The 27384-nt window shown below is 44.5% G+C and overlaps 1 pseudogene; it reads left to right on the top strand.

Moving 5' to 3' along the window:
* The first annotated feature begins 15262 nt into the window (after nucleotides 1-15262).
* On the top strand, nucleotides 15263-18523 carry LOC140913582 (up-regulator of cell proliferation-like; annotated as a pseudogene).
* Nucleotides 18524-27384: the final 8861 nt, after the last annotated feature.

Here is a 27384-nt window from a genome sequence, read left to right as displayed (position 1 = left end):
TAAAATCTCAAAAAAAGTATAAACAAAGACACCATCTTATATAATAAAAGGGTATAAATACTGCTTTATATTGTTTATACTTTAAAAAACCACTAAGGCAAAAGGTATTCTCCGTCCATTATATTTCTTCCCTTGCAATTGCTTAAAAATAAACGCTTTTTGGCTTGTTGCATTCAAACTAAAAATATAAATATATTTTTTTTCCACAGTACTAAACCACAATTGCTCCAAACCAACCAACCAAACAAAGCCGCTCACTCTGCTAAAACCGCCAAAGTCCAAAAATTCCTAACTACAAAGAACATTAAAAACTGGCCCTGGTAAACAAGGCGTAGCGTTATACACTGGCAAAAAAAAACCCTTGTAAAATCCATGCTTAAAAGTGTGGTATTAATTGGGTTTGGGGGTTTATTCCAAGGCTGCGCCCTGTGTTTTTCAATAAGTACCTTCAGCATGTATTGCCCTCCCTACTTCGCTTTCAAATAACAAATACCAAAGGTGCCTTGTTGCCGATGCCCCCGCCATTCCCTCCATGATGCTTCTACCCCCGTAACGCATCCAAATACAAACAACACCAGATATTCTAATAAAACCCAATGGCCAAGGCCTTCACATTTTAATAATGTCTTTAAATATTGTTTAAAAAATTAGGTTTAAGGTTCAAAATATCCTATCTAAGAAAACAATTAAATAAAAAACAAACTAGTCCATAAAAAGAAAAGTATACAATATCACTACAAATAAGCCTCAAGAATCTAACATTAAAATTAGTGGATTTTATAGCGGGGTTAATATAAAAGCCATCTTAGGGGTCTATAATATGTCATAAAAAAGGTCCTTACTGGTTTTGGTTGCCCAATTAGTAAATAATCAAATTCATATTTAAAAAAGGGTGTGTTCTGCCACCAAAAATTTACCTGTACTAAAATAGTCCCAGTAATTAATAACCTAATCTGTACCATATTGCAATATACCCCTCCTATGCTATTCATGTCAATGCTTCTTAAAAGTATTTTAAACTATATAAACAACAAATGTGGTATGGTACTTTACTAAAAGAAATGTGTTAAAGGAATAGTAATTAATGCTATATTAAAAATGATCAAATTTACCCTCGCCCTATTTAGCTTTCAGGTCACGTATATCTATCCCAACTGCTCCAAAAAAGCTGCCATTCGGTTAGCAGAGCAAAGCGCCCATGTCTCCTCTAAAAAAAGATTTGGTCAAACACCTGTCAAGTGGGGCCAATAGTGCAGCAGCAATTGAAAACATTTATAAAAGCCAACAACATAATAAAAAATCAGGGCAGCTAAAAAAGGCCACTAGTCTTATTACTAAAGCACAGTTAACCCAAGTGCAAGCTGAAATGGGTAAATTACATGTTATCTCCGCCCTTAGGTTAATAACCCAAAAGCTGTTAATAAAAATGGTATTAAATATCACTAAGGCAAAAAAAATTGCAGTAAAATCTGGCATGTTCAAAATTTCCTAAATAACCAGCTAACGGCCATTCACAGTGACCTTAAGCACCAGGCCTGGCCCACTGCCCTTACTAGTGCTTCCAAAGTGCCATCTGATCTGTGGCCGTAAAAATAAACTTAAACGTTTTCAGGGTAAAGTTGCAGGCACTCACAGTGCTCCTTCCAAGCCTACGGGCCGGTGAAAGGGGTGTGGGCTCCCACATACCAAATCCTGCAGGTCCGTAAAAAAAATGCATAGAACATGAAACAATTCACGGTAATATTAAAAAAATTAATTCCCCTGGTATGCCTAGCCAATTTATAGTCAGTGCTCCTAAAATAACACCCAATGTTTACACAAAAATAAAAAGCCAATAAACATTTTTGGCCTTTAAAGCCCCCACAGCCTCCATGCATACAAAAGCTAAAGCCAAAATAAAATGTGTCACTGTTTCTAACAGCATTTGTCAAAAAAGTAGAAAACAAACACCGACCCTAACAAAACACCTGTTCTTCCAAGCTAGTTACAGCTGTGTAAACGTTAAGGTCACCATTTGCAAAACATACATTTTAATTTCACCATTGCTGCAAAAAATCCTTATCTATTGGCCTGCAAATAAAATCCTATAATTAAATCTTAGGCTTCAAATACCCTTTAATTAAACCACCTTAATACCCGACCAATTCCAAAACCTACACTCACTCCTACCAAAGGTTCAAAAAATCTCTAAATTACAAGGCCAAATCTATGTGCTTCAAAATATATATCAAATTAAAAAACATGCCTTTCATACCATCTATAAAGCATTTATCTTATGGACTAATTATAATTATATTGTGCTATGTAACTAAGGCTACAAAATAACTCCAGCATATTATTACACTAAACACATTAATGTTTGTATTGTTTTTGTTTAATTAAAAAATATGGTATTGTTGTTATAAAAAACAGAATAACAAAAATACTTTTCATGTTCATACTAATTATGCATTATCGCTACATCCAACCAAAAGTTATGGGGCTGATCCTTTTAATCTAATATCAAAAATACAAGCTCTAATAAAAATAAAAGTTTAAAAATGATGGTTGTGCTCAAAGCACTGAAGAGGGGAGTGGGAAAGTAAAAAAGGGCATTGAAGTGCAGCCATCTTAGTTCTGTTTAAAAAAAAAAAAAAAAAGCAAAAGTTAGGCTAACTCTAACCCCTAAGAACTCAAAACTTCTAAAGTCAAAACAGGTGTAAGCGTACAAAAATTGCAAAGCAAAAACCTTACCTTAAAATAACAATAAAATGTAATTGTAGCAAAAACATGTTACAAACAAATAAAATATAAAAAATGTATAGACAAAGCAGAGCTTTATGTAAAAAAAAGGTATAAATACTTGCTTTACATTGTTTATACTTTAAAAATTTGCATAAAAACAGACACCCTGTCCAAACGGCTGTCTTCCTTCTTGCAATTGCCTAAAAATAAAACTGTATCTAACTTGTTGCATGCAAACTAAAAGTAAGAACTTGTCTTCTTCCACAGTATCCATTTGTTCTTGTTTCCACATTGGTACTGAGCTTAAAGAATTCCTCTCCCTCCATGGTATTTATCCCTCTGATGTATTTCTAGAGAGCAATCACATGTTCCCTCAGCCTTCTTTTGGTTAGGCTAAAGAAGCTAAGCTCCTTGAGTCTCCTTTCATAAGACAGGTTTTCCATTTCTCGGATCATCCTAGTAGCTCTTCTCTGTACCTGTTCCTGTATCCTTCTTAAACGTGGGAGACCAGAACTGCACACAGTCTTCCAGATGAGGTCTCACCAGTGCCTTGCAGAACGGTACTAACACCTCCTTATCTCTACTGGAAATACCTCACCTGATGCATGCCAAAACCGCATTAGCTTTCTTCACGGCCATATCACATTGGTGGCCATAGTCATCCTGCGGTAAACCAATCCTCCAAGGTCCTTCTCCTCCTCTGTTACTTCCAATTGATGCATCTCCAGCTTATAACTAGAATTCTTGTTATTAATCCCTAAATGCATGACCTTACACTTCTCACTATTAATTTTCATCCTATTACTATTACCCCAGTTTACAAGGTCATTCAGGTCTTCCTGTATGATATCCCGGTCCTTCTCTGAATTGGCAATACCTCCCAGCTTTGTGTCATACACAAACATTATTAGTGTACACTCACTTTTTGTGCCGAGGTCAGTAATAAAAAGATTAAATAAGATTGCTCCCAAAACCGATCCCTGAGGAACTCCACTGGTAACCTCCCTCCAGCCTGACAGTTCACCTTTCAGTAGGACCCTCTGTAATAATTTGTATTCTTGAACTAATAATTCCCCATGTGGCACCGTAACAAACGCCTTACTGGAATCTAGCTAAATTAGATCCACTGTGTTTCCTTTGTCTAAAAAATCTGTTACTGTCTCAAGGAAGGAGATCAGGTTGGTTTTGGCACGACCTACCTTTTGTAAAACCATGTTGTAATTTGTCCCATTTACCATTGACCTCAATGTCCTTAACTACTTTCTCCTTCAAAATTTTTTTCTATACTACAGATGTCAAACTAACAGGCCTGTAGTTACCCGGATCACTTGTTTTCCTTTCTTAAAAATAGGAACTATGTTAGCAATTCTCCAGTCATGTGGTACAACCCCTGCGTTTACAAATTCATTAAAAATTCTTGCTAATGGGCTTGCAATTTCATGTGCCAATTCCTTTAATATTCTTGGATGAAGATTATCTGGGCCCCCCATTTAGTCCCATTCAGCTGTACAAGTTTGGCTTCTATCTCGGATATGGTAATCTCTACCTCCATAGCCTCATTCCCATTTGTCATGCTACCATTACCCTAAGATCCACATTAGCCTCATTAAAGACAAAGGCAAAGTACTTGTTTAGATATTGGGCCATGCCTAGATATTCTAGGATTCTATGATTCTCCTTAACTTCCACTCAGTCCTCAGTGTTTAACTGTCCCACTTCTTCTTTCTTTGTTTTCTTCTTATTTATATGGCTATAGAACCTTTTTACTATTTGTTTTAATTCCCTTTGCAAGGTCCAACTCTACATGGCTTTTAGCCTTTCTCACTTTATCCTGACATGTTCTAACCTCAATAAGGTAGCTTTCCTTGCTGATCCCTCCCATCTTCCACTCCCTGTATACTTTCTGCTTTGTCTTAATCACCTCTCTGAGATGCTTGCTCATCCAGCTTGGTCTACAAGTCCTGCCTATGAATTTTTTCCCCCTTTCTTGGGATGCAGGCTTCTGACACCTTCTGCAACTTTGACTTGCAGGAATCCCAGGCCTCCTCTGCCTTTAGATCCATAAGTTCTTCAGTCCAATCCACTTCCCTAACTAATGTCCTTAATTTTTTTAAAGTTAGCCCTTTTGAAATCAAAAACCCTACTCACAGATCTATTTTTTGTTATCCTTCCCTTCAGGTTAAGGTGAATTAGCTCATGATCACTGGAACCAAGGGTGTCCCCTACAACCATTTCTTCTAGGAGGTTCTCACAACTTACCAAAACCAAATCTAAAATGACATCCCCACTTGTTGGTTCAGCAACTACTTGATGAAGGAAATTCATCAGCTATCGCATCTATTAAAATCTGAGCCCTATTCTTATTACTAGCACTTGTCCTCCAGTCTATATCTGGGAAGTTAAAGTCTCCCATGAGCACACAGTTCCCATGAGTATTTACTTCATTAAAAACATTAAAGATGTCTCTATCCATAGTGTGGAAGAAAACATGAGGTTTTCATTGTGTCCTTCACGGCTTGGGTCACCACCACTGCTGCCTCTGTGTCTGTCTTTGCCTTCTCACCTCAGTCCTTCTCCTCCAGCAGAACTCCCCCTCAAACTCCCCTGTCTCCAGCTCTGTTGGCTGGCTCCTCTGCCGCTGCAGCCACCTACACTCCTTCCGGCCAGATGAGGGGTTTCAAAACATTCTGAAGAGTGCGCAGAAATGGGTAGAGGAGCTTCACACTGAAGCTATTTCCCCACCCATTCAAGAGTCACCGAAGAAGACGACATTTTGTATATGAGGCACGGGATAATCTCATAAGAGGCCCCAAACAACAATTCAAAGCTGAATTCTTTAACCGGGTGCTAGACTGTGTGATACAATCAGTTGCAGAAAGTTTCATGCCGCTCAAGGATCACAGCAGCATATTTGGGATGTTGTAGGATGTTCCCAAACTCCTCACTGTACCTGAAGAAGACCTAAACCAGCAATGCAGGGCACTAGAGACCGTGTTGACACATGATGACATGTGCGATATTGATGCAAGTGATATAGGTGATGAACTGAAAGCCCTTTTCAGATACATTCAACAGGATCAACTCCAAAGGCTGTTCTGGAATATACATGCACAAATAAGATGACCACCCTCTTTCCAAATTCTTTTGTTGCTCTGTGCATACTTCTAACACTTCCTGTAACAGCTGCCAGTGGAGAACACAGCTTCTCCAAGCTGAAATTAGTAAAAACACATCTACGCTCCACAATGACCCAGGAGAGGCTAGTCGGCCTTGCAACCATCTCAATAGAGTATGAGTTGGCCCAGACTGTGGACCTTCAGGAAGCAGAAGCAGTTCAAGTCTCTGCAACCAAGAAGGCACGGAAGCACCACTTTGATTATTCAAACATCAAAATGCCAGTGTTAACTTTCAAATGCCTGAACAGCAAATGTAACTTTTCTTGTCTGCATAGTAAAGTGTACTGACAATTTTTGAACAAGGCATTTAAAGTTGTTAGTTCTCCTTTATTGGGGTAGGTAGCAGAGCAGTACCATGGGCGGAGTAGAACGGAAAGAAGGCAGAATTGAGACCTTTCAAAGTTTTGGCCCAAGCAAGGGGGCATGGGGGTGTCATTTGAGCTCCGCGCCTGATAGGGTGACCAGACAGCAAATGTGAAAAATCAGGACAGGGGGTGGGGGGTAATAGGAACCCATATAAGAAAAAGACCCAAAAGTCGGCACTGGCCCTATAAAGTTGGGACATCTGGTCCCCCTAATGCCTGAGGTGCCAAAATGTTGTGGGCCGGCCCTGGCAGCAGGTGCAGTGTATTGAATAAAACAAACACATACAAAACAGGATGTGATTGAAGAGAATTAGTCATTAAACAACTTATTTCTCTTCTGTTTATCTTGATGGAGGTATTAAATCAGGAATCACAGACTCTGCGAGCCCCAAAGCTGTGGGAGAAAGGTGGCATAAATCCCGAGTTGGAATTAGACTTTCAACAAACCAGAGAGCCGGAGGAGACAGACCTTCCCCAAGACAATGTCCTCTTATCGCCCTTTGTTCTATAGTGGCAGTGAACATGGTTAGAAGAGATTGGCACTGCCAGGTGTGAATGGGGCATGTGAGAGTGAAGTATTTTCATTGTATTCTGCAGATAATATTGTTCAGATTCAAAAGGAGATGCCGAGTTAACTCGAGCTACACCTTATGCATTGCCCTAACTTGACTCCTGTCCACACAGAAAAACCCTTAAGATGTGCTGCTTATAACTCAAGTGAGCTGGCCCCTCGGGGCACAGGCTAAAGACTAAGTTAGCACAACTCACCAGCTAACATGATCTTTCTGTAGTATGGATGCAAGCTAGCTGCACTTGAGTGCTTCTAATTCTCCAATGCCTTCCCACTCTTCCCCCTGTGTCCCAAGAAAGGACAGACAAGTTCTCCCACCATCCACTGGGAAAGAATCCATAGAGGGGCTCAGCTCACTGCTGTGCAAAGAGCCTTGGGATGAGCTCCTAAAAGTCTTAGTGCCCCACCTGAGTGAGTGCAGTGCCAGTTTGGACCCAGCAGGACCTTTGTTTATTCACAGTGTGGCTCTTCTCATGTGAGAGAGGCTGACTCAAGCACAGTAACGGAGTGTAGAAAACTCAAGACAAAGCCTCAGCTCTTTCGGCTGACAGGGATCTATTCTACCACAGTGGTTCTCAACTGGGGGGTCTGTGGCCCTGTGGGTGACGGGTGTCACAAGCAGGCTTCAGAGGATCTGCCCAAATAAACCAGAGAGCATGGCTGGCCTTTGACTCGGAGGCTTCTCTATCAAGCCTTAAAACCCACAGATTGTGTTAATCACTCTTATTGATGGACCTGGCGATTCCACAGGCTACTGCCCACTACCTCCAACTGTAAGACAAACTTTAACTGTGACATCAGCAACATTAACATAAGCTTTCTAGAAATGTGAAGATACATGATCTATTCTTTTCGTGCGGGGGAAGTATGAATTCAGAGATAAGGTTTTGTGTTGCAGTTCAAGCTAAAGGCATTTTTTGTGTGTACTGTATTTCTTTATAGTGTTGCCTCTAGGCCCAAGTGGTTAGCAGTATTCGGGGCCTCTCCAGGTTGTTTCCATTAAGAGGAGAAATTGATTATAAATGTCCCATATTTCTTGGTACAATCTTGTTTACTTAAGAAGAAGGTGCACACAGCTCTGTTTCCCTGAACACAGTAGAAATGCAAACTTGCTTGTAGCCAGTCCTGTGCCCTAACAAAGGCCTTTTTCTTGGCTTCCTCCACAGCCACATTACCAAGGCTTCTCTGGGTTTCTGCTGGCTTCCTTATTCCTTTCGATAGTTATCTGCAACATAAATCCATTCCCCAGCCCCTGCATTTTTGCAATCAGTACTAGGGTTCTCCTCAGCCTGCTTGTCTCACCTACTACTCAGGCCATGCTGGTCCATGCCTTGGGTGGTGGGTTCTGTTGTTTTTGCTCCCACTAAACCGTGGGGTATTTAATTGCTCCCATATTTAGCCTAACTGAAAGGGTGCTTTGTCCACACCTGAACTTCAAAGGTGGCTATCAATGGACGGGATATATTTGACCTCCTTGTAGGAGGTGGAGAGAAGAAGAAACTGCCGTTGTAGGTGGGGAGGGAGAAAGAGCACAGATCCTAGCTCAGCTGCAAAGGCCTCCTTTGCCTTTCACAAAGATCATCAGTGATGGGGATCCCCAGTGATTGAACAAAGAATCGCTTGTACCATGGGCCAATCATCAGGGAGAGAACTCCTGACTAAGGATGCGTGACATTAATGATGGGGGCATTTACAGAGGTTATAGCTGCCCCCACCATTCCTTCTCTCCCATGGTCCTCCCAGATATTCCTGCTCCCCCAGTCCTTCCATAGCATAGGCCAGAAGGGCCTCTCCTTGTCCCCCAGTAACCTCCCTTTGCAGCTGGGGAGGTGTCCCATCAGCACTGGCCCCTCAGAGCAGGACATCCCTGCCCACAAGCCGCAGGAGAAGCTCTCGGAGAGCAGAACTGGCACCTGAGCTCTGGAAACCGCTTCAGGGACAAGTTTCCTCTCTCTCAATTTGACAAGGGGGCAGGAAGAAGAGGCATAAATCCCTGGAGCTGTGTCAAGAGCTGGAGGAAAGGACTGTGTGTCCATGGCTGAAGGTGGGAGGAGAATGGATGGAGATGTGGTTCTCTGCTCTCTCACACAGAACATGTCAGCCAGCACAGCTGAGCCATCGTGGGGTTCTATTAATTTTCTGCTGTTAGATGCCTGCCCTAAATTACTGCCTCCCATCTGAATGAAGGCAAAGCAAGAGGGGCACTGTGCCCTCACCCTTGTCTGGACTTAGGGGATGTCTTCACGACCAAGCGTGGCAATGCTTTAACGTGGCTGTGTAGTCGCAGCACCAGCACTGGAAAAGAGCTCTCCCAGTGCTGCAAAAAAACCCACCATGACCAGGGGAGTAGCTGCTAGTGCTGGGAGCATTTCCCCACCCTTGTGTCCCACCCAGCTACCAAGTGGCGGGAACTTTTACCAGCAGCGGAGGGTGGGGAACCCTGGTGGGCCAGCTTATATTCCATCTTAGTTCTGTTGAAGACTTGCCACTTTTAGGTCTGGAATCGAGTGACCAGAGAGATTGAAGTGTTCTCCAACCAGTTTTTGAATGTTATAATTCTTGACATCTGATTTGTGTCCATTTATCTTTTATGTAGAGACTGTCCAGTTTGGCCAATGTACACGGCAGAGGGGCATTGCTGGCACATGATGGCATATATCACATTGGTAGACGTGCAGATAAAGGAGCCTCTGATAGTGTGGCTGATGTGATTAGGCCCTATGATGGTGTCCCCTGGATAGATATGTGGACACAGTTGGCAATGGGCTGTTGCAAGGATAGGTTCCTGGGTTAGTGGTTCTGTGGTGTGGTGTGTGGTTGCTGGTGAGTATTTGCCTCAGATTGGGAGACTGTCTGTAGGCAAGGACTGGCCTGTCTCCCAAGATTTGTGAGAGTGATGGGTCGTCCCTCAGGATAGGTTGTAGATCCTTGATGATACGTTGGAGAGGTTTTAGTTGGGGGCTGAAGATGATGGCTAGTGGCATTCTGTTATTTTCCTCATTGGGCCTGTCCTGTAGTAGGTGAAGTCTGGGTACTCTTCTGTCTCTGTCAATTTGTTTCTTCACTTCAGCAGGTGGGTATTGTAAGAATGCTTGGTAGAGATCTTGTAGGTGTTTGTCCCTGTCTGAGGGTTTGGAGCAAATACAGTTGTATTGTAGAGCTTGGCTGTAGACAATGGATCGTGTGGTGTGGTCTGGGTGAAAGCTGGAGGCATGTAGGTAGGAATAGCGGTCAGTAGGTTTCCGGTATAGGGTGGTGTTTATGTGACCATCGCTTATTAGCACCGGAGTGTCCAGGAAGTGGATCTCTTGTGTGGACTGGTCCAGGCTGAGGTTGATGGTGGGATGGAAATTGTTGAAATCATGGTGGACTTCCTCAAGGGCTACTTTTCCATGGGTCCAGATGATGAAGATGTCATCAATATAGCGCAAGTAGAGTAGGGGCAATAGGGGACGAGAGCTGAGGAAACATTGTTCTAAGTCAGCCATAAAAATGTTTGCATACTGAGGGGCCATGCGGGTACCCATAGCAGTGCCGCTGATCAGAAGGTATACATTGTCCCCAAATGTGAAATAGTTATGGGTGAGGACAAAGTCACAAAGTTCAGCCACCAGGTTGGCCGTGACATTATTGGGGATAATGTTCCTGACGGCTTGTAGTCCATCTTTGTGTGGAATGTTGGGGTTGAGGGCTTCTACATCCATAGTGGCCAGGATGGTGTTTTCAGGAAGATCACCGATGGATTGTAATTTCCTCAGGAAGTCAGTGGCGTCTCGAAGATAGCTGGGAGTGCTGGTAGCGTAGGGCCTGAGGAGGGAGTCTACATAGCCAGACAATCCTGCTGTCAGGGTGCCAATGCCTCAGATGATGGGGCTTCCAGGATTTCCAGTTTTATGGATCTTGGGTAGCAAATAGAATACCCCTGGTCGGGATTCCAGGGGTGTGTCTGTGCGGATTTGTTATTGTGCTTTTTCAGGGAGTTTCTTGAGCAAATGGTGTAGTTTCTTTTGGTAACTCTCAGTGGGATCAGAGGGTAATGGCTTGTAGAAAGTGGTGTTAGAGAGCTGCCGGGCAGCCTCTTGTTCATATTCAGACCTATTCATGATGACAACAGCACCTCCTTTGTCAGCCTTTTTGATTATGATGTCAGAGTTATTTCTGAGGCTGTGGATGGCATTGTGTTCTGCACGGCTGAGGTTATGGGGCAAGTGATGCTGCTTTTCAACAATTTCAGCCCATGCACGTCGGCAGAAGCACTCTATGTAGAAGTCCAGTCTGTTGTTTCGACCTTCAGGAGGAGTCCACCTAGAATCCTTCTTTTTGTAGAGTTGGTAGGAAGGTCTCTGTGGATTAGTATGTTGTTCAGAGGTGTGTTGGAAATATTCCTTGAGTCGGAGACGTTGAAAATAGGATTCTAGGTCACCGCAGAACTGTATCATGTTCGTGGGGGTGGAGGGGCAGAAGGAGAGGCCCCGAGATAGGACAGATTCTTCTGCTGGGCTAAGAGTATAATTGGATAGATTAACAATATTGCCGGGTGGGTTAAGGGAACCATTGCTGTGGCCCCTTGTGGCATGTAGTAGTTTAGATAGTTTAGTGACTTTTTTCTTTTGTAGACAAGCAAAGTGTGTGTTGTAAATGGCTTGTCTAGTTTTTGTAAATTCCAGCCACGAGGGAGTTTGTGTGGAGGGTTGTTTTTTTATGAGAGTATCCAGTTTTGAGAGCTCATTCTTAATCTTTCCCTCTTTGCTGTAGAGGATGTTGATCAGGTGCTTCCACAGTTTCTTTCAGAGCGTGTGGCACAAGCTGTCAGCATAGTCTGTGTGGTATATAGATTGTAATGGATTTTTTACCTTCAGTCCTTTTGGTATGATGTCCATCTGTCTGCATTTGGAAAGGAAGATGATGTCTGTCTGTATCTGTATGAGTTTTTTCATGAATTTCCGATCTTCCAGTTTTGGACAGTTATCAGCTATCTCACTCCCGTATATGTCAACATGTGATAGAATCCATTCCAAAGTTAATTTATTGCCTCTCTCTCTGATCCTCCAAACCTCTTTATGCATTGCATTGATGAGAGCATTCAGGTTTCTTCTAAAGGAACTGAGGATCGACACCTGTCAACAAAGATCACAACACTGGCCTCTATTTCTGCTCTGTTTATTTCTTGTGGTGCCATGAGTATGTTCTCCACTAGGGTCCTGGATGAAGACATTCTTCATCCACAGCCACCATTCTTAAAGGATTTATTTGATGAACCATCAGTGTACCGATGAATCTGTTTGCCTTGTGACTGATACTGTTCAATGGGCTTTTCTACAATTTTCTTTAGGGTGGCCAACTCCGTATGTTCCTTTGAGCAAGGTTCCCAAAGGGAGAGATATTTATTAAAGTAAATAGATTCATGTGGAGGGATTAGTGGGTGTACATGTTGCTTCACACACTCTACCCTCATAGCATCATCAAGTGTTTCTGTTTCTCCAGTAGCCTTTGTGCACTTCTGGAAACAAGAGGATCTTTTCAGCCTTAAGTTGGTTTTCCAGTTTCTGAACAGACCTGAACAGTGATGACATTCAGATAGGGAATGAGATAATTTCCATGCCAAAATAGCTATTCTTCTCTATGATTCTCAAGTGGTTGAACATCAAAAACTCTTTTTACAAATTGCTGTTGGAGTGGATCTTACACCTCCAGTTAGTGTGTGAATTGCAGATGACTGCACAACATTGATCTTGGCAAGGTTACTGAGAGCACTATGTGACCAGACAGGTAAGAGTTATTCAAGTATTGGATGAGATATTGAGCAGCATGTTGTTTTCAGTGTTCAAACATGTGAACCCCAGTTGGTACCTGCAATACATTATAGAAGAGCCAATCTCTTCTTTGCTTTGGCTGCCAACTTTTTGACCTGTGGTCCAAACATGAGTACAGTGTCAATGTCACTCTAAGGTATAGCAGATTTTTCTCAACAGCAATACCTTCTCCAGCCAGTGTGAAGATTGGACTGTAGTTGAACCTCCTATAATTATGGTAAAGTAGGTGGACTTTGTTTTTGCTGGATTGAGCTTGAATTTATGTTGCGTTGCCCATCTAGTTACGATTTCTAAGTCCTCATTCAATCCATTCTCCATATATCTTTTTCAAGACCCATGGTATGAAGTGCAACATCGTCTGCATAGGTGTATTCAAATCATTTCAGGTAGTCTGACAGACCAGAGGAGAGCAGCAAAAAAACACCAGGACTTAATACTGAGCCCTGAAGAAATCCTGGCCTCATGGTCTTTGAAGGAGTATAACTTAATCTTAGTGGGTTTTTTTCCTGTATGGTAGGAAACCTCTTATCCAGAGGTGCATTTTACCAAACTCCCATCTCACTGCCTATTATACCAGACTCCATTAAATGTTGCACTGAGTTTAAAACAGACTCCTGTTGATGACTGCGGTGGCTTTTTCTGGAAGCCATTGCTAAGAGGCTGCCAGAAGGCCACCAGCAAGTCTGTCATTGAGTGCAAAGGCCCATAAGCCATTTGGGTAGGTTCTACCTTTCCTTCTTTTAGAAGCCACCATAGAAGCCTTGACTGTACTGTTCTTTCCATTATATTGCAAAGGAGACTGATTAAAGATATAAGCCAATAGCTGCCTGGAAAAGAGGGATCCTTGCCGGATTTCAGAGAAACAGTAACTGGTGATTTCCATCAATTTAGGTACCTTCCTTTTTTATGCTTGAGTAATTTCTGATGTCCAACAACCTGGCTCTAGCCTTCTTCCCAAAGTGCTTTAGCTCATGGTCACAGATGGGGTCCAGCCCAGGGGAATTGCTTGGTTCAAGCTTCTCTATTGCATCTTCTCGCTCAGGTATGAGAAAGATCTCTCTGAAGCCATGGTACTGAATTCTATAGGCACATATTTAAATGATCTTCGCCTTTCTTCCCAAATACTCCATCTTGCATGTTTTTGCAATGGCTCTATCCTCATCACCATATATGAGCCTGGTCATCTTGGCATAATGTTCGAACAGTGTACTCACAGACTTTGTCATCGAATGCTTCTACACCTCTAGTGTTCAAGATATTGGTGTTATTTAAATTATACGCCTTTGTCTGTTTGTTCTCAATTTGCTTCAATATCATCCATCAATCTTTTCCTCTGTGAGGATCCAGTCTTATTAAACTAAGCCAGCCCTTCATTCAAGCAACTATTTACAGAGCTGCAGCACTTGGAGCTTAGCATTCGAGCCATGTGCACACAGACTGACCTGCTGGTGCTTTCTCCATACTCTTCCCTCCTGCAACTTGTGACCCTCCCTCTAAGTTCCATGCTGGTTGCTACAATTTCTAGTCATCATTCAGCCTTTGTAACATTTGCGGATCTGTCTCCTGGGTAGAATATGCTGCTAGTGTGGGCCAGTAAGCTGACTGCATATTCATCCTCACTTCCTGCCCTAGTGTGATGTACTGAGAAGAAAAGTGGTGACAAGAACACCATCAGGTGAAGTAGTAAACAAGGGAGGTGGAAAGAAGGAAGAATTTATGCATTGCCTGAAGGATTGCCTGCATTGCAACTGAGCAGAGCTGGATGAGTAAGTGTTTGTTTGGTTTGGTGGTGGTTCCAAAAAAAAAACTTTAAAAAACAATATTTAGTTTGCGTCAAACCAAATCTAAAATATTTTGAAATTTTTGGTGACTCAGAAAAGTTAATTTGGGACCTGTTTCAGAGCAGGATTTCAAACTTGGCTTTCCCACATCCACTGGGCTACATGTTATGGGAGGACTGGGGGAGGGAACAGCAGCACCACCTCCTCCTTCTTCTCTGGCCATTTTATGAATGGCTGAAACCTCTCATATCAAAATTGCAATAATTTTAGGCCAACCAAAACCACATTTCTAGTTGAATACATGACCTGTCTGAAAGAATTTCCATAGCTCTCCATAAGTGTGGCATTTCAGTTAGGATGACTGAGAGTGTGACAGTTGGGTCAAATCTGTGAAGGTTGCACCAGATAAATGGTGCTTCAGTACTCCAGCTACACGACCCCTCTAAGTGGTTGTCACTTATAAGGAGCATGCAGACCTCCATGATTTTTGTTTAATAATTGCAATTCCTTCACATTATGGCCCTAATACCAAAGTAAGAGTTCCACCTGAAAACATTTTCAGTTTATCAAAGTGTTTATGTTGTATTACCTTTCTGCAGAGAGACCAAAAGCCCTTCAGTACATCGAGTCAAAGTTAGAAAAGGAGAAATACAGAAGCAGGAAACTAAAGCTGAGAGATGTCCTGGAAATCACACCAGAAAGTCTAAAGAACTGCCCTCCTCAGACAACAGGAGATTTACCTTGGCATTTCCTCAGGAAGCTCATGGCTCTGAATGGGATGGCAAGAAGCACAAGCCTTGAGCACAGGGTACCCACTGATCAAACACTAACTATGGACAAAGAGGAGCTGGATATTCCTGAAGATTTTACTTTTCTCAGTGACACAGACACCAGTGATTCCGTGCACACCCTTGATGTTCTCTGTGCCATTCTGCTTTCCTCAGACAGTTTCCTACAGCAGGAGATCCTGTCCAAAATGTCCATGTGCCAGTTTGCTCTCCCTCTGCTGCTACCTGCCCTCGACACCCCCAAGTGCACCCTACTGCTGTGGGCCATGAGGGACATGGTGAGGAAGTGGAGGCCGCACTCCCTGTCAGAGAGTAGAGGGTTCAGAGAGGAGAGCCTGGTGCTCACGTCAATGCCAACCATTTCCTTTGTGCGGATGGGGAGCTGCAGCTTCTCCAAGTCCCACCTCCTCAATGAGGTTCTCAGCCCCTCCCAGCAGCACCAGGATTTCTTCATCCATCGAGACATGGAGTCTGGGAACATCCCTCGGGAAATCGCAGGTGGGCTGCTCGAGATTTCCTGGTATTTCCCTGCTGGGAGGGAGAATCTGGATCTTTTCCCAGAGCCTGTTGTGGTTGCAAACCTGCGGGGAGACATTGAGTTGCACTGGCTGCAGTTCAGCTTTTTAACAGAGGTCTCCTCAGCAGTGTTCATATTAACGGAGAGCATCAGTGAGAGAGAATGCACGCTGTTATCATCTCTGCAGGGATCAGCCACTAAATACTACTTCATCTTCAATTATCAGGCTGGGAAAGCCAAGCAAACGCTGGAATTCCTGAAAAAGTTAGCCTCGATGCTGAAACTGAACAAGTCACATGTGCTGTGGAAAGGAGGTACCACAAATAAGGCACAATTTGTAAAAGTTCTGCAGTCTGCAATAGCAGCCATAATGAAATCTTCTTCCAAGAGAGTGAGTATAGAAGCCATGGCTGAGACAGCACGTCAATTAGGCATCCAGGTAGATGAGGATAACAAGGAATGTCAGACCCCAAACACATATGCAAAGGAAATCACTGCACAAATCAAAGATGTGGCAAAGTACAAGAGGGAAAAGCTGAGACTCCAAGGGGAGACATGGAGAAACTTGGCTGAAGTGGATAAAGAGCTGTGCCGAATGAGAAAGCAAGGAGACACCCCACTGGAGAACTATAAATCTCAGCTGAAAAAGAAATTAATGGATTTATGTGCTCAGCAGAATAAACATGACCTTACTGATGGTTTGATTACATTTATTACTGGAATAGAACACCTACATCACAGGGAGAAACATTACTTCCTGAAATGGATGAAGTTTGGCCTGGATCCCACTGCTAGGGAGAATCTTTCTAAACTATGGGATCAATATAAAGAGAAATGCAAAAACTCAAAAGATGACCCCAAAATGTTTGCAGAGTTAGACAAATTAATCTCTGCCAGTTCCTTAGGAGTGCAGCATTTCATGCGTGAGTTGGGGCAGTTTTATGAAGCTGAATGCTCAATGGTTAAAGAAGGTAAAATGGCAGAAAGCCAAAGGCAATTCACCCATCTCCCAAGCATAGCAGCTGACCTCATGCTGAAAGGGTTTCCCATGGAGATCATTGATGGAGACATTTCCAACATCCCACTGCAGTGGGTAACAGATGTTCTGAGTCAGCTTGATGCCAAGCTGGGGGGAAGGTACAGAATGCTGGTTCTGATGGTGCTGGGAGTACAGAGCACTGGGAAATCCACCCTCCTCAACACCATGTTCGGCCTGCAGTTTGCAGTGAGCAGTGGCTGATGCACACGGGGAGCCTTCATGTTACTCATTAAAGTGGCAGGGAACTTTCAGCAGGAACTGGGCTGTGATTTCATCCTGGTGATAGACACAGAAGGCTTGAAAGCCCCCGAAATGGCCAAGCTGGAGGATAGTTATCAACATGACAATGAGCTGGCCACCCTGGTGACTGGACTGAGTGACATCACCATCGTTAACATGGCCATGGAGAATGCCACTGAAATGAAAGATGTTCTGCAAATTGTGGTCCATGCATTTCTCAGAATGGAGAAAATCGGGAAAAAAAACAACTGCCAGTTTGTGCATCAGAATGTCAGTGACGTGTCTGCACATGAACAAAACATGAGGGACAGGAAACACCTCCTGGAACAGCTGAATGAAATGACCAAAGTTGCAGCCAACATGGAAAAGAAATGCAAGGAGATGAATTTTTCTGATATTATGGATTATGATCTGGAAAAACACAATTGGTACATTCCTGCTTTGTGGCACGGACTCTCCCCCATGGCTCCAGTGAATTTGGGATACAGTCAAAAGGTTTATGAATTAAAGAAATATTTGTTTGAATTTCTGAAAGATTGTTCACAAGAGAGAACTCCCAAGGACATTCCCCAATTTCTTGAATGGGTGAGGAGCCTGTGGAATGCTGTAAAACATGAGAACTTCATTTTCAGCTTTAGAAACAGCCTTGTTGATGAAGCCTATAACCAGCTGTCTGTGAAGTATGCAGAGTGGGAATGGGGTTTCCGGAAGGAGATACCTTTCTGGGTATCTGAAAAGGAAACTTTCATCCAAAATCAGCCACCAGATAAACTAGACCCTAATCTTTCAATCAGACTAAAGAGTGAGGCACAGGAAAAACTGAGGCAAGAAGCAGAGAAGATTTTGAATCATTTACAACAGTATTTTGAAAGTGGAGCAGCAAATCTGCACCTGATAGAAAAGTACAAAGAAGATTTTAGAAGAAGTGCCAATAGTCTCAGGAATGAACTGGAGAGTTATTCATTCAGCAAGTGGCAAGAAGCGATTCATATTAAAAAAGGCCAACACAAAACAGACTCTGTCCTGTCAGAGTACAAGAGAAAAATTGAAGAGAAAGTGGATGGGCTTCTGAACCATTGCAGGAAAAGCAACTGTAAATTAAATAATGATGAACTGGAGAAGGAATTGGAGAACATGTGGAGAGAGACATTGTCAGAATTATCACTCATTCCTTTACAGAGACGCAACATATTTGAAGATGTGGAGTTCTAGCTGAGAAGAGACCTAGCGGATAGGGGCAGTGCAGTCTGGAAGATGTTACGGGATGCCAAAAGCTTGTGTGCTTATAAAACACAAAATTTCAAAATGAAAAAGGAATACTTAGACTTAAAAGTGTTCAGAGGTTACACACTATCAATATCAGGTGTGAAAGAATTCTTGACACAGGAATGCTGGCATAAAACAGAGGCTTTAGCTAAATCCTTAATAGAAGAGTGCAATAGTTACACTGATGGAAAAGTAAATGGCAAAGCAGATTATGATGAAACTTATTGCAGAGAGTTGTTCTAAAGAGCCTAAAGGAAGCCTTTACATTGAAATCAAAAACAGGCTGAGAAACTCTTTTGTGAATGGAGAATTACAGAAGTTAATTCCCTTAAATGTAATGGTGATTCTCTTTTAATATCAGACACAGGTTGCAGCTTCCAAACAGATAAAGAAACAATGCTATTTCACATTTCACATCCCATCACATTTCACATCACATATCGATGTATGGCAAAATTAAAGAAGGAGGGAAAGACCCAAATGTGGAGATTCTGCACCTCTGTCTTAAGGAGCAAATCGCCAAAATCCCAATTTGTCCTCACCACTGCATTTTGCTGATACAGTGGTACCATCCAGTGACCTGCAAACCTTTCCCACATGAGTGTTCCCTCCAAGAGCCCCCGAATACGAACCATCCACTTCTGCTACTTAGAGGATCAATATCCTGTGCTTTTATGGCTAATCTGACACCAAACAGCCTGGCCCTGATGCTCGCCTTCTCTGGGGTAACACATGGGAGGGGGAAAGTACTTCAGAAACACCAATGAGGGAGGTTTGCAGCATAATGTAATGGGGAAAGGAGGGATGCAGCCAGCAACCCCAAAAGACCCTGAGGTTTCAAAGGGAATCCCCACAAACCCAACAGACACCAAGGCTCCATGGGAAACCCACCCCATCCCTGGGAATGGTCTTTCCCTCTGCTCTGCTCACTGCCCCGCACACATCTCTCATCCAGGGTAGTAAAGCTAAGAAGCCATGGTGCATTGGCTATTTGCCCTGTGATTGCCTGCTACCCTTCTGCATGGGGGTGCTGTGGGGAGAAGCCAGGGAAGGCAGTTAGTGGTGCTAAGAAATCTGTGGTCCCAGCTAGAAGGTCACATACTGCCATTTTGGCTAATACTTGCCTGGGTTTCCTCCCCCCTGCTCGCATGGCATGGTTTGGCCCAGCTCTGTCTGTAACATCCAAATGGATCCTTCTGGATGAAAGTGTCTATAAAGATGTGAATGAACATTTCAGTAATTCCTGTTGTATCCAAACGTGATTTTAAAATTGCTTTAAGTGAGCTGTGGCAGCCAAGGTTGAGCTTCACTGCCCTGACTTTCACTGATGTATAAATGCCGATGATTTGACTATTTACTGTCCTACAATTTTTGCCTGATCTCATTTGCTTGTTAGCCAGATACTGTATAAGCCCCAGTTCAGGCCAACCAGGAGCTTTATAAAATGAAATTCTAAAATGCCATGTTTGACTGATGTTGATTTATTTTGTGTATAAATGATCAAGAATTTTCAAAGAAAATTAAATGAGAAATGGTTTACAGGAGAGTGAGACGAGGTTTTGAGAGAGGAACATCCTGAGTACAATTTTTTTTCCTATTGATTTTCTGTGAATAAATGTTGGCCCAGGTAGCTGCCAGAGATAAAGTTTAAAACTGATCTGTGTATATTTTTATTCTCCTTTTGAGGATAACATGGATAAAAGAGACATTTAAGTGTGCATTGTTAGACAAATAAATATGTACGTGTGCCCACAAGATATATAGCACAGCCCTCCACATTTCTGTCTAGCCCCGCTAAGTTCCCACCATGGGGAAGAGGCTGCCCCTGTGCATCTGTACTGAGATTTGCTGGCTATTGATGAGAGAAATTTTCTCCATTTACGCTGGGGGGATGGGCGAGGAAGGGAAGTGGTGGATGCTGCCCTCTCCAAGGGATTAAAAAAAAGCCTAGAAATGTCACTTTTTGGCCAGGCATGCGATGCCCTTACACTCCGCTTGGTGCCATTTCTCTGTCTGTCTCTCTGTCTGTAATGGGATAGCTTTTAAATGCCTCATCTGATCAATTTCAAAATTTCAGGTGGTGCCCTGGGCACCAATGGCCAGAACCCTTTTGATTTGAGGGGAAATCAGTCAACTGAATATGAGGGAGAAATGAAGCTCCTGGCATCCCAGTGGAGTTTAAGATGTTGGCCACCTGAATGACTCATCTCCCAGAAAAAAACAACATGGAGGAGGGATGGAAGAGGGAATGGGGATGTATCGATGGGAGAATAGGGGCATGCACACAGCCCATGGCATGGGGGGAGAATGCAGGACCCTGGTGTGAAGGGCTCACATAACTCCTGGTGGCAGGTGTGATGCTGACAAAGCCAGGCCAGAGCCATAGGCCCATTCACTTGTGTGTGACTATCAAAGGAGTTAAATGTATTAGTATATATTCAGGCCAATTCACAAGTGTGTTAATAGAGATCAAAGGAGATGTTAATTGCATTGTTTTTGCCTAACTAGATCTTGTTGTTTACTATTACATTACATTTACATTAAGCATGCCTGGTAATTAAATAGACCTAGATCAAAGTGTGTGTTAATCTAAGAGTGTATTCAGATGTTAGAACTTCATGAAACGAATGGAATGTTACTTGTATTCTTTTCATGTATCTATTCTTATTATAATGTAAAGGCAGGCAGTTATATTATGTCTAAGCGTGTAATTAAATAGCTCATTGAATGCAAATGAAGAGTGCTAAATTCAAAGCAATTGGCCATTGTGTGAGTAAGAACATGTCTCTGACTGTTGTGTGGAGAAGAAGCTATAAGTACTGATTCAAAGGAAGATCCTTTATCTCTGGACTGTTTGGATTCTAACAGGGTGGAATAACTAAACAAGAAGACGGAGATCCCCAGAGCTATTCTGGGTGGCCCTGAACTGGCAGATTACTACATCCCTGTTATCCTTTGGGGTTCACAAACTTTGACTCACCTGTTAATGTAATGTACCTGCTTTAACCTCTCAATAACACATTTATTTTTCTCAGCTAATAAACCTATAGTTAGTTAACTATAGCATTGGCTACCAGTGTTGTCCTTGGTGTAAGATCCAGAGTACCAACTGATGAGGGGGAAGTGACTGGTTTCTTGGAACTGGGAAGAACCTGATGTGGTGTGATTTTTGGTTTATGTGACCATTATCACTAAGTGCAGTTTGTTTGCGTGGTGAGATGGGCTGGAGAGCTTAAGGAGACTGTCTGTAACTCCATGGTAAGACTAGTCCAGTGATCCAGGAATTTATATTTGTTGCTGGTTTGGTGAAATGTAATTATAAATAGGGTGACCAGATGTCCAGTTTTTAAAGGGACAATCCCATATTTAAGCTGTCCTGACTTTTTCTTAAAAATGGGCAAACTATCCCATATTTTCAGTCTCCCCGCATGCATCAGTACTAATGAGTCCTGCTGCTGGCCGGATCCTTGCTCGCGAGCCATCCTCCCACCAGTGCGGGGGGGGGTGGGGGGGGGTCCAGTGACCAATGATGGGGGTGGGGATCCATAGCTGGTGGCAGGGATAAGATGCAGTGCGCAGGGCCAGCTGCTCCCCCTGCTGGTCTGTCAGCGCAGCCCCTGCTGGAAGCCGGCTTTCGACCAGCAGGGCCCTGCTCCCGGTCCCGTTTCTGGCCAGCCCTAGCTGTGTGCTGTGAGCTGCAGTGGCTAGAGAGTGAGGGCAGGTACCAGGCAGTGGCTGATTATAGGTCACTTCTGCTGCCCACCCATCGGCCCTTTACATGCTCCTCCTCTCACTGTCCTCTCCCTGCTTTGCCCCTTCACCTCCACAAGTCCTGTTGCTCCTCTCTATCACCCCATCCCCCCCCAGCAGGACACATCCCATTGCCAGCGCTGTGCGGAGAACCAGCTCCTGTTTGGAATACTACACTTATCAATAGTCTGGCCGGTAGACTCCTTCCTTCCCCCACTGCCTCTGGCTGGGCCAGCACCCCGGGAAAGCCCAAGACCCTCCGGCCCGGGACGCTGGCCAGGAGGAGCCGAGCCCTGCATGTGCCAAAGCCCTGGGCAATGCATGCATGGGGAAGCCGCTAAGCTCTGGACTGGGGTGGGAAACAATTTCCAGCCTGTTCCCAACCTGACCCTGCAGGCTTCACCGCAGCCCCCGGACAGGGGCTTAGTACCCTCTTTGCCCACCCCACCCCATGCGCTGGGTCCAGCCCCCAGGGAGCGTGGGGCTGCTCTGTCCCCTAGGCACCCTCCCCTGCTGAGCGACCTCTCTGGCGGGGTTCTCTGAAGCCTCTGCAATCAGGTTACCTGGGCCCTGGTGCACAGTGCATTCTTAAGGCTTAACCCCTTCCTTCCCACGCTGTAGCCGGGGGGGACAGAAGGCATCTAGGTTATGTTGGTGGCCAGCAGAAGCATGGAGGTCTTAGCTGATTTATGATACTGTGTGGGCAGGAAGGGACAAGCTGCTTCCAGCCACGGTGGGGGGAACAAGATGAGATGAGGTCTGCAAAGACAAGGGCCAGGTCATCACTTCCCCTCTACTCCTCCCCTGTGGCTGGAAGCAGCTCCTGTCCCTTCCCTCCTGCACAGTGCCAAAAGGCTGCTGGTGGCCACATGCCACATTCTGGTATAAGCCCTGGTAGAAATGGGGGGAGGCATGTGACCCTGCGTGCCCCCATCCATGTGTTGCCTTGGTAAGATGTGGAACCAGGTACCAGGAGAGGCAGGTCTGACCCAGGGGCCCAGCCAGGCATGGAGGGCAAAGAGCACCAGGCAGGGAAAGGGTCGAGTCCGTCAGTCACACACACACATAAACCCATGTGAGAGAGGTGTATGGGCATGTGTGCATGGGAAAAGAGGCACTTCAGTCTGCTGAGTGTTAGGATATAGATATTCAGGCCTGTCTGTAAAGGCCTATACTCTAAGAATTTAGGTGTATTCTTATCACTTGGCTAGTGATAGAGGTATAAAAGAAAGAATCAAAACCACTGTCTGCCAGTGTAACGGCCTTCTCTTACTGTGACAGTCTGAGGCCCTGTTCTTAGGCTAAGGCCTTTGGCTAAGCAGCAGAGGCAGCCATAAGCTGGGAAGCGAACAGTCACATCCTCACATTCCAAACTAGTCACATTGAAATAAGGTGCTATTGGGCTGTTAGGCACTATCAGGACAGGATTGTATTCCTATCACCTCCAGAGAAAGGGAAGTGCCTAGAAAATGTAAAAGGAAACTTAGTTTGATAGCATCCTGTCTGGCAAGAACTCACTTATCAATAGCTGGGATGTGAAATCCTCACTTCTGTATTGTTTTGTCATTATAGTTCCCACTTTGCTGTTGTTTGTCTGTATAATCTCTGTCTGGTTCTGTGATTGTTCCTGTCTGCTGTATAATTAATTTTGCTGGGTGTAAACTAATTGAGGTGGTGGGATATCATTGGTTACATAATCATGTTACAATATGTTAGGATTGGTTAGTTAAATTTCAGGAAAATGATTGGTTAAGGTATAGCTAAGCAGAACTCAAGTTTTACTATATAATCTGTAGTCAATGAGGAAGTGACGGGGTGTGGGTGTGGGTGGGGGTGGGCATGTGGGTGTGTGAGATGGGAACAGGGAATGGGGGTAAGAAAATTGGAATCATGTTTTGCTAAAGGGGGAGATGGGAACAGGGAATGGGGGTAAGAAAATTGGAATCATGTTTTGCTAAAGGGGGAAATGGGAACAGGGAATGGGAGTAAGGAAGTTGGAATCATGTTTGGCTAAGGGCAGGAATGGGAACAGGGACACAGGTGTAAGGCTTTGTGGTGTCAGAGCTGGGAAGGAGGATAGTAAGGAAGGAAACTGGAATCATGCTTGCTGGAAGTTCACCCCAATAAACATCGAATTGTTTGCACCTTTGGACTTCGGGTATTGTTGCTCTCTGTTCATGTGAGAAGGACCAGGGAAGTAAGTGGGTGAAGGAATAAGCCCCCTAACATGTGTCACCTCACCCTGCAGGTGTGGGAGGGTGTGTGGGGGGGTGTCACACACCCCTAAATGGGAACCCTAAAGCCTTCAAGATAAGAAGGTAAATAAAAAGAATCCAACTAGGCAGTATTTCTTTTTAATGGAGGCTCAGTCAACTTGATGTTAATTTGAAGGTTTGTACTGCATAGTTCTGATTGATTGCCAGTGAACTCACGAGTAATTTTACGAGGTGTTCATATCCAGCATAGGGAAATATGGTCACCCTAATTATAAAACACACCACCATGTTGGTCTCTCTGCCCTATTTTCTGACAGTCTGCCCTGAGATTAACCCACAGTTGTGAGCCACTCCAGACAGCATGAAATTAGGAGAACCTGGTATAGGGGGAAGGGGGCACATAGAACCCCTAGCATGGAGGGAAGTTGGGAATGGGGGGCAGACAGAGCTCCTGGACTGAGAGTGAAGGGGGGCCCTGGTTTAGAGGGAGGGAGTAATGGAGGGCACACAGAGCTCCTGGTGGGGGGAAGATTAGGGAACCCTGGTATGGAAGGAGTGAAGGAGAATGCGTGGGGGGGTAGGGGAATGGGAGCACATTCAGAACTCCTGCTATTGGGGGAGGAATGGGGGGAGTGAGGAATGGGGTACACAAAGCCCCTGGTATGGGGGGAATGGGAGTCACACAGAGCTGCTGTCATTGGAGGGGAAAACGGGGGGGGTTAGTATGGGAGGAGGAGGGACTTTGGGGGGGCACACAGAGCCCCTGAAATTGAGGGGCATGGGAGCGTGGCATGCAGGAAGCTTGTGGGTGGGAATGGAGGGATGTGAGGATCCTCTGGGGTGTGAAATAAGTTCACCCAACAGTAGCAACCTAGTGTGTGACCCCCTTCGACACATACACTAAACCCAGAACATAAAGTTTGCAACATCAGCCTTATCCACAGGCCTGTGTCGGGGTACTGCTATGGCAGGATGTATGAGGCTGCACAGGGTGACTGTTGAAAAAAATGAGAAAACTGAATGAGGTGATGGGGCTGGCTGCTTAGACAGGGAAAAATACCTTGGACAGAGCAGTGCTGGGGAAGTTTTGGGGGAGCTGGGGGAGTTTTGGCCTGACCAAGTCCCAGGCTGAGGGCCTGATACAGGGCCTTGAGGAGGTATTAGGGCTGAGGAGGGGCAGCCAGGGGAGAAAGAGGCAGCAGGTCTACCCCCTTGCTAATGATGAGTGGCCAGTTCAGACTGCAGTGTGGCCCTGAGGGAAGGGGCTAGGGTGAAGAACAGCAGTGGGTCACTGAGGCGAGTGGTGGGATTAGGGGTAGCCAGTTCCCTGGAGGGGCAGAACCCAGAGAGTGGGGCACCTCCAGAGGGCAGTATCCCAGGAAAGTACGCCATTGCCTGGGAGGGATGTAGGGCCTAATGTGGTGGAGCTTGGAAAAGGGCAGGTAATTGTGGGCAAGACACCACCTGCAGAGGGTGCTCCTGAGTGGCGAGAGCTAATTCCCTAGGTTGGCCAGCCTAGTATCTACCTCACAGTCTGTGTGAGAATCTAAAGAGATCCCATCCCCCAACGAAGTGTCTGTGTTATGCAGTGGATGCTTATAGTAAGTCAGACATTTCAATAAGTGTTTTGGGGAGAGCCGCTGGCCGGTGTCCCTCTGGGTTTACAGGAAATTGGCAGAAGAGAAGAAGTCACATCCCTAAAGAGCGCATATCATCCCCCTCTCCTGTGACCCTTGGCACCGTCACAGGCTCTATTTGTATCCAGTCATGAACCAAGAAGAAACTGAAAGGGTTTGAACTCAGGTTCAGACTGTCCTTCATCAGAGAGCGTGACTGGCAGGGCAAGAGCAGCTGCTTCGGGACACCGATATCTTTCTGCTCTCCCCCTGCTCCCAGGGACTTGCTCCCAGCCAGGATGCTGGTATGGCAGGGCCATGTCACTACTGAGCTGTGACTGAGTCTACAGAATTAACAGTGGTGATCTGATTGTGTCTGGCGAAACTGAACTGAGTTTATCAGACCAGGTTCAATCCAGATTTAGGCCAATCACATCACTCCTTTTCCCCTCAGGCACAGCCCTGGATCAGTTATTATCAATCAGGTTAAAGTCCCACTTTGGGGAGGGGAGTCATTTATTAGCCTAGTCAGTCACTAGGGTTGCCAATTGTGGTTGGATGTATTCCTGGAGGTAGCCTCCTCATGTTACATCATCTTTAATTCAAGATTAATCTTGAATTCTTGGAGACTCCAGGGCAATCCTGGAGCGCTGGCAACCCTATCAGTCACTCTGTAGCTATAAGGTGCTGACACACCTAAGAGATGTGAGGAGTGTTTGTTGCCCATATTTCTAGTCACATGCCATCATGCGGGGAGGCAGAGAGTCCTCCTTACTCTGGCAGTTTTCAATAAATGACCTGTTCTTTTATCACTCAGATTTAAACTTCTTCCCCTTTGTTATTAATCGTGTGTGTTACAGTCGTACCTATTTGAAGGGTTAATGTTTAGCTATTCCACCTGGAAGCAGGCGGGGCACACCATGACTGTTTCCTAGAAGCAATGCACACATTGCTCTATCCAAGGACAAGGGCTAGATATGAACCCTGAGAACTTGATTGTTTGGACAGCAACTGTGGGAGGCTTTTTTAGCCTGGGCTCAAGGCCTGAGAACCAGGATTGTAGCAGATAGAGGATGGTAACTCAGCATACGAATCAACGTCATACATTCCTTTGTGTAGCAGTGTGTAATGCTTAGGGGGAGAAATATAATAAAAGGAGAAGGTGGAAGGCGGGGGGGCAGAACAGCCCATCTCCGCTGACCAGCCTGTTTGCTTGCATAAAGCTGTGTTCTGTCTCATCACTGAACCGCCACACCTATTGGCCAACCAAGATCGGGGCCCCGTTGTACTGGGAACTATACAAATAGAGGGTGGTAGACAGTGCTGGTCTGAGGAGCAATTCTAAATAGACCAGACAAACACAGGGTCGGGGGAAGGGATATAACTCACAAACAGAACCATCTGGGGAGTGGGGTACATGAGTAGGACTTAGATTTGCTCTCTAGCTAACACCTATACTATACATTTTTATTGGAGGTTGTTGGGCTTCTTCACAACCAATATTATCACAAGCAGTAAGGTA

Source organism: Lepidochelys kempii, chromosome 6 (assembly GCF_965140265.1).
Source record: "Lepidochelys kempii isolate rLepKem1 chromosome 6, rLepKem1.hap2, whole genome shotgun sequence".
NCBI lineage: Eukaryota > Metazoa > Chordata > Testudines > Cheloniidae > Lepidochelys > Lepidochelys kempii.
The sequence above is the reverse complement of the archived record's forward strand: the minus strand, read 5'-3'. Positions and strand labels throughout refer to the sequence as shown.